The sequence below is a fragment of the Oryx dammah genome, unplaced genomic scaffold (genome assembly GCF_014754425.2).
Source record: "Oryx dammah isolate SB20612 unplaced genomic scaffold, SCBI_Odam_1.1 HiC_scaffold_13, whole genome shotgun sequence".
Classification (NCBI taxonomy): Eukaryota; Metazoa; Chordata; class Mammalia; order Artiodactyla; family Bovidae; genus Oryx; species Oryx dammah.
In genome coordinates, this window is record NW_024070197.1 from 34,859,929 (window position 1) to 34,867,382 (window position 7,454).

The 7,454-nt window shown below is 47.0% G+C and overlaps 1 pseudogene; it reads right to left on the reverse strand.

Annotated features, from left to right (window-relative positions):
- Positions 1-481: 481 nt before the first annotated feature.
- LOC120873318 lies at positions 482-5,035 on the reverse strand (annotated as a pseudogene).
- Between the last annotated feature and the right edge of the window lie 2,419 nt (positions 5,036-7,454).

Genomic DNA, 7,454 nt, shown 5'->3' on the forward strand with positions numbered 1-7,454 from the left:
GTAATCGTTGATCATCTATTTCTTTTAGCACCTCTGTTTTTAGGTTAGGAATTATTGGGGGAGGTATCCCATACATAATTTCAAAGGGGGTAAGTCCCAGTTGGTAGGGGGAGTTTCACGCCTGGTATAGGCAAAGGGGAGGAGAGCCACCCAGTCCCCGCCAGTCTCAGCAACTAGTTTTGTTAACGTTTCTTTGAGTGTCCTATTCATCCTCTCTACTTGTCCTGAGCTCTGGGGCCAATAAGCACAATGCAACTTCCACCTAGCCCCCAAAGCCCGGGCTACCCTCGGCTTACCTGAGATACGAAGGCTGGCCCATTGTCCGACCCCACCTGTGCAGGAAACCTGAACCGCAAGATGTCTTTAATCTGCTTTTTGGCCACCACCTGTGCTGTTTCTCTCTTGGAGGGGAAAGCTTCTACCCACCCTGAGGAGGTATCTATGAATACCAGTAGATATTTGTATCCATATTTACCCGGTTTTACCTCAATGAAGTCCACCTCCCAGTAGGCTCCTGGTTGACTTCTCTAGATCCGGGGTTGGTTGGGTGGTGGGTAGCGTTGGTAAGCAGGCAGGCCTTGCATGTTGATATGGTGTTTTCTATTGTTGGTCTGACGTCTCTCATGGTAATTTTGGCATGTTTTATCAAGTCCTGCATCTTGCGGGCCCCCAGGTGAGTGGCACGATGCATTTTCAGTAACACCTGCTTTCCTAGTTCCTCCAGGAGGATCAGGGAGCTGTCCGCTGCCTTCCACCACCTGGCCAGTTGTTGGGTCATAGGCAAACTTTTTATCCACTCTAAGTGTCTTGGTGAGTAGTTGGGTAAAGCTGGCAGAACAGGGCTCCCGAGGTCGGGCAATTGAAGGGTGGCTTCTATCATGATGCCCTGGGCTGCATCTCAGGCTGCTCTGTCTGCCAAATTGTTTCCTTTTGAGGTCAGGGTGTCTGACTTTTGGTGTCCCGGGCAGTGTATTATGGCTAGATTTTTAGGAAGCCATAATGCCGAGAGGAGGGCTTTTATTTCTTCTTTATTTTTTTATCATTTTACCCTCAGCTGTGAAAAGTCCTCTCTCTCTGTAGATGGCTCCATGTATATGGGCAGTAGCAAAGGCGTATCGGCTATCGGTAATGATGTTAAATTTTTTGTCCTTCCCCAACTGGAGGGCTTTTGTTAGGGTGATTAGTTCAGCCCTTTGAGCCAAAGTGCCCGGAGTTAGTGCTTCCACCCACACGATTTGGGTTTCCATGGTTATGGCTGCCCCTGCATACCTGAGCCCATCTTGGACGAAACTGCTCCCATCTGTATACCAGGTAACTTCAGCATCTGCTAGAGGGTGATCTTGCAAATCTTCTCACGTCCCATGTAGCTGGGCTAGTATGTCACTGCAGTCATGGATTGGGGCTTCCAAATCCGCGTTAGGAAGCAGTGTAGCTGGATTGAGAGCAGTAGGCTGCAGAAAGATGATTCTGAAGGGGTTTAGCAGTAATCCCTGGTAGTGAGTCAGCCGAGCATTGCTGATCCACCTATCCGGGGGTTGTTTCAGTGTGCCCTCAATGGCATGGGGGGCGGTGATATTCAACTCTTGCCCTAGTGTCAGTTTGTCTGCAATCATGCGGAGGCATGGGGGCCAGCCTGACACCATGGGGTCTAGGCGTTTAAACAAGTAAGCCACTGGCTGCTTCCAAGGTCCCAGATGCTGCATCAGTACCCCTTTTGCCACTCCTTGTTTTCATCTACATACAGGAGAAAGGGTTTTGTAACGTCAGGCAACCCTAGGGCGGGGGCTGACAGCAGGGCCATTTCAATAGTCTTGAAAGCGGTCTCCATCTGCTCCATCCAACTGAAAGGGGTGGTACTTTTTGTGGCTTCATATAAGGGTTTAGCCAGTTCCGCATAATTTGGGATCCAAAGATGGCCGAAACCAGCAGACCCAAAAAATTCTCTCACCCTTTGAGGTGAATCTGGAGTAGGGATTTTGAGTACCGTCTCTTTTCGTGCCTCTGACAGCCATCTCTGTCCTTCCTTTAATACATACCCTAAGTAGGTGACCTCTGGTTGGCATATCTGAGCCTTTTTGGCTGAGGCTCGGTACCCTAATTTTCCAAGGGTCCGCAATAGTTCTCAGGTGCCCATAAGGCAAGTCTGTTGGTCCTTTGCTGCAATTAAGAGGTTATCTACATATTGTAACAAGGTTAGTTGGGGGTGTTGTTGTCTGAACTCACCCAGGTCCTCATGAAGGGCCTCATTGAAGACGGTGGGAGAATTCTGAAATCCCTGTGGCAGCCGGGTCCAGGTCAGCTGGCCGTTGATTCCTTCTTCAGGGTTGGGCCATTCAAAGGCAAAAAGCTCCTGGCTTCTGGGTGCCAGGGGAAGACTAAAGAAAGCGTCTTTTAAATCTAGGACCTTATACCAGCGATGGTCTGGTGGGAGTGAGCTCAGGAGGTTGTTTGGGTTCGGCATAGTAGGATGAATATCTAAAACTCGGCGGTTGACTTCTCTTAAATCCTGTACTGGCCGATAGTCATGAGAATTTAGTTTTTTGACAGGGAGCAGGGGGGTGTTCCAGGCTGACTGGCAGGGTCTCAAGATTTTCTGGGCTAGAAGCCTGCATATATGGGGAGTGATCCCCTGTTGGGCCTCCAGGGTTATGGGATATTGTCGGACCTGGACGAGGTCGGCCCCTGGCTTGAGATCTATATATATAGGAGGGCGGTGTCCGGTCAAACCGGTTCCCCCTGTCTCGGCCCACACATCAGGGAATTCGTCTAGCCATTTTTGAATATCCGCTTGGGGGATCATCGGTTTTTGGTGCAACCGACATTCATCTTCTAATTGAATTGTCAGTACTTGAATCGGTCTGCCCAACTGGTCAAGTATTTTAGTTTCCCCCCAGGAGGAAGTGAATCTGGGCCTCCATTTTGGTTAACAGGTCTCTTCCCAACAGCGGGAAGGGGCATTCCGGAATGACCATGAAAGAGTGGGATACCTGGCCCACACCCAAGTCCACTGATCTTTGGGTAGTTCATTGGTATTGTTTCATTCCAGTAAGCCCCTGCACCCAAGAGATCTTTCCAGCCAGTTTTCCCTGGGGCTCTAGCAAAACCAAATATTGAGCCCCTGTATCGACAAGGAAGTCAATTGGGGTCCCCTCCACTCTTAGGGTTACCCCGGGTTTGGGGAGGGGCACCTAACCCCATCCTCCCTAATCACAATGTTCTTCGACGGCCAGGATGGGGGTCTTTCGTGGTCCCTTCTTTTTCTTAGGGCATTCCTTGGCCCAATGTCCTTCCTCTTTACAATAGGCACATTGGTTCTTTCCTAATGCTGGTCGCGTATGGGGGTGGCTCTTACCTTCAGCAGCCAGGCAGCACAACTGGTGCTCCCTCTCTCCTGAGTCAGGAACTGTTGCAGCCAGCAGGATGCGTGCCATGTTATGGGTTTGGTGATCTGCCACTTTGGCTTGTTTTTCCTTGGGGGTTTATCGGGTGTTGTAGACTCTTTCTGCTACTGTTATTAAATCCTGGATACTCTTTTCACCCAGGCGTTCTAGTTTTTGTAACTTCTTCCTAATATCGGGGGCCACCTGGTTGACAAAATACATTATCAAAGCAGCCTGGGTGCCTTCTGCTTCTGGATCCATGGGGGTGTATTGTCTAAAGACCACCATCAGCCTTTCCAGGAAGGCAGCTGGACTCCCGGTGGGGCCCTGTGGAACATCTCCCACTCTAGCTAGGTTAGTAGGTTTCCATGCAGCTGCCTTAAGCCCCCCCTCCCCCCCTCACCCCCGCCCAAAAGAGTCTGGCGGTAGAACCGGAGCCTCTCCTTACCATGTGCCGTATTGTAATCCTAGTCAGGTTGCGATAAAGGAAAAGAGGTGTTAATTTCATCTATATTAGTGGTGGGTTCTCCATTTGCTCCTGGGACCCTTTTATGGGCCTCATTCTGTATTCTCTCTCTCTCTTCTGTGGTGAAGAGAATCTGGAGCAGCTGTTGGCAGTTGTCCCAGGTGGGCTGATGAGTAAAAAGCACAGTCTCTAGAAGGTTAGTTAGATCTCTAGGGTTGTCTGAGAACTTAGCATTCTGGGATCTCCAGTTATATAGGTCACTAGTAGAGAAGGGCCAATATTGATGAGGTTGGTTTCCTTTCTCATCGGGTGGGGGTGGCGGCCACTTGTAAGGGGAGGGCAACAGTTAGTCTGCCGGCCCCTCCAGGGACATGGCTCGCCTATGGCAAGTATTTTGTGCAGGGCCCCCTTCCTGTGTTTTGGCCCTGGGTGGAGGGATGGCGGGGGCCCGTGGTGGTTTGGGGGGTTGGTAAGGGGAAAGGAAGAGGAGTTCTTCTTCTGTTCTCCCCTGCAAGATGGGGTATAGCGGTGCCATTGGTTCAGGCTCCTTGGGATTCTTCAGGTTCTTTCCTACATGTGTCACCAACACCTGAGCGGTAGAAAATCCCTGTTGAGGCAAAAAAGGTTTTACCCAAGGAGGGGGGCGCAATATGATATTTTCCCATACTGTGATATAGGGAACTTGGTCAGGGTGTCCAATCCGCAGTTGGAAGATGATATCCCGGACTTGGTGTACAGTTCCCAAGTCAAAGGTGCCTTCTGAGGGCCAGCCTACATGGAAGGTCGGCCATTCTGCACTGCAAACAGTGATTAGTTTATTTTATTTTATTTTTTTTATTTCCACACTGAGGTCATGAGTGCACATTTTGACCTCCTTAAAATGGTCAGTGATCAGAGATAGAGGAGTAGGGCTAGATTGACGTTGCCCCATCGTTCCTGGATCAGTCAGATGTTGGTAAATTAACACAGACAATACGGACAGCCACACAGACAGACAGAGAGACAGGAGAAATAGACCTTCGGGAGTCCGGAGGCAAAACTGAAAGTAAGACGACGGCCTCTGGCCGTTCAGCGGGAGCGACCCGCTACTGTCTACAGAGAACAGGGGCACTCCATCCCCTCTGAGGGGGTCGGGGACGTCTCCCAATGACCCACACCGGTGACCCGTCGGCGCATCCGCCTGAGTCATATACCGGTCTCAGAAACCAGGCCCTGCCAGAAAGGAAAAGAAAGAAAGAAAAAAGCTTACTGGCTGCAGATGACTCTCCAGATCGGTCTTCCCGTGAAGCCGGTGGGAGATCCTGGACGAGCCCCCAAATGTTATGCCCAAGTCGCAAAATCTCCCAGTGACCACCAGGGAGCCAATATCCGATGCAAAAGCAAGAGAGTTTTTATAACCAAGCTCGAGCTGGGGCTCCTACCGTTACTGACACAGTGGCTATAGGGAGAAGCCCTGGGTTTGGGGTTACATTGCTTATATAGGGAGTGTTCATGAAAAAAATAATTTTTAGGTAGGGGACGTCTGATTGGTCACTTTCTTTCGAAGGGTTGTGTGTTGGTTTTTGATTGGTCCCTATTACCTAGGTAGACCACAAGTTCCTGAACGTTAAGTCAGGAGATTCTGGTCTGGGGTCTGATTGGCTCGTGGGTGGTGGGGTGAGGTCAGGGGATTTCCAAAGGCTCTTTTCTGGAAACCTTACAAAATGGAGTTTTTCTGTTAACAAAATGGAGTAGCTTAGATTCTTCAAATTGCATCTGCAAAATCCCTTTGACATGTACAATCATCACAAATATAATAACATAGGGTAAAAGCCATACAGATTACTCCTATTTCTTGTATTTTAGCTCTAATTTTAATTACTACACTATCTTTTAAAATATTTATTTATTCATTTTGAGCTGCACTTAGTTGTGGCACTTGGGATCTTTGCTGCAACATGCCAGCTTCTCTCTAGTTGTGGCCTGTGGGTTCAGTAGTTTTCCCAAGGAATGTGGGATCTTCATTCTTCAACCAAGGATGGAACCCATGTTCTTTGCACTGGAAGGCAGATTCCTAACCACTCTACCACCAGGGAAGTCCCTCATCACTACACTGTTAAATTAGGTATCGCTATTACTAATTTTTAGAAAGTTTAAGATTCAAGATCACAGAATTGTTAAACACCAGAGCAATGATTTCAACCCAGGTCTTTCAAACTGTAAAGTTGTTTTTTCCACAATTGCACAATCAACAATTGCTTTATGAGCACGGGTTTTTTTTACTATAGTGCTAAAGAAATACATATCAGGGATTCCCTGATAGCTCAGTCGGTAGAATCTGCCTGCAATGCATGAAACCTGGATTTGTCCCTGGTTTGGAAAGATCCCCTGGAAAGGGAAAGGTTACCCACTCCCGTATTCTGGCCTGGAGAATTCCATGGATTGTACAGTCCATGGGGTTGCAAAGAGTCAGGCATGACTGAGCGACTTTCACTAAAGAAATAATGTTTTCCCTTGCTCTTGAGGAATTAAAATGTTAGCTGGTTCCTCTTTACCCCATCAGTTAGAAATTGAATAATCCCTAATACTTCTTATGTGATCTTTTAAGGGACTTCCAACGTGGCTCAGTGGTAAAGAATCCCCTTGCCAGTATAGGAGATGCTAGAGACACAGGTTTGATCCCTGAGTTGGGAAGATCTCCTGGAGAAGAAAATGGCAACCCACTCCAGTATCCTTGCCTGGAAAATTCCAGGGATGGAGGAGCCTGGTAGGTTACAGTCCATGGGTTTGCAAAAGAGTCAGACACGACTGACTGACTATGCATGCTCTTTTAAGGATTTTTCATATATTAATTAATTTAATCCTCAAAGTAACCTTATGAAATAAATGCTGCTATAATCCCCAAGGTCATTCCAGTTGTACTTGGCAAACTTAAAATACCATCACAAGCACTTGGGTGCCAGAGTTTATGCTTTTAACCATAGCATATACTGCCTCTAACCTATCATAGTTAAGTTCTATATTTAGGTGTCAGACCAGAGAATACAAACAGATGTTTCATGTATGATATTCTGTTTGCAATTCTAAAATCTATTTTATGTTATATTTCAATGAAAAATTCTTGATTCTCGATGTAGACTTAGAATTTGAGAATCCCTCGAAGTATCTGAAGCTCTGACAACACTGAGCTCTCATTCATTTATAGCAACAAGTTGAATAATATTCTCCCCACTTGCCCTTATTTAGAAGTTCTAATTTGCCACAATCCAGGCCACTTTCTGTTGTCAGCCATGTATTAAAAGAGACAGTCTGTAACCATGAAGTACCTCACTAACACTGCTGTGTTTTCTTATAGGAGAGACTTTTTTCCCCCCTGCACTTATCAGAAGTGGGAAATCAGAAAGCAAATTAGAAATTGTGGAAGGCAAACATTAAGTCCTCCTCCTTCATTTTGTCAATTTCCTGATGGTCTTAGACATTTACTTTGGTTGGCAACATTTTGCTTTACCTAAAGGACATTCTTTAATTGGATTTAAGAACTCTGCACCATCTTCAAGTCATACAAAATATTAGAATGAGTTCTGTAATTGTTGGGTTTGAGACAAAGGACATTTTTTAGTCTTATATCC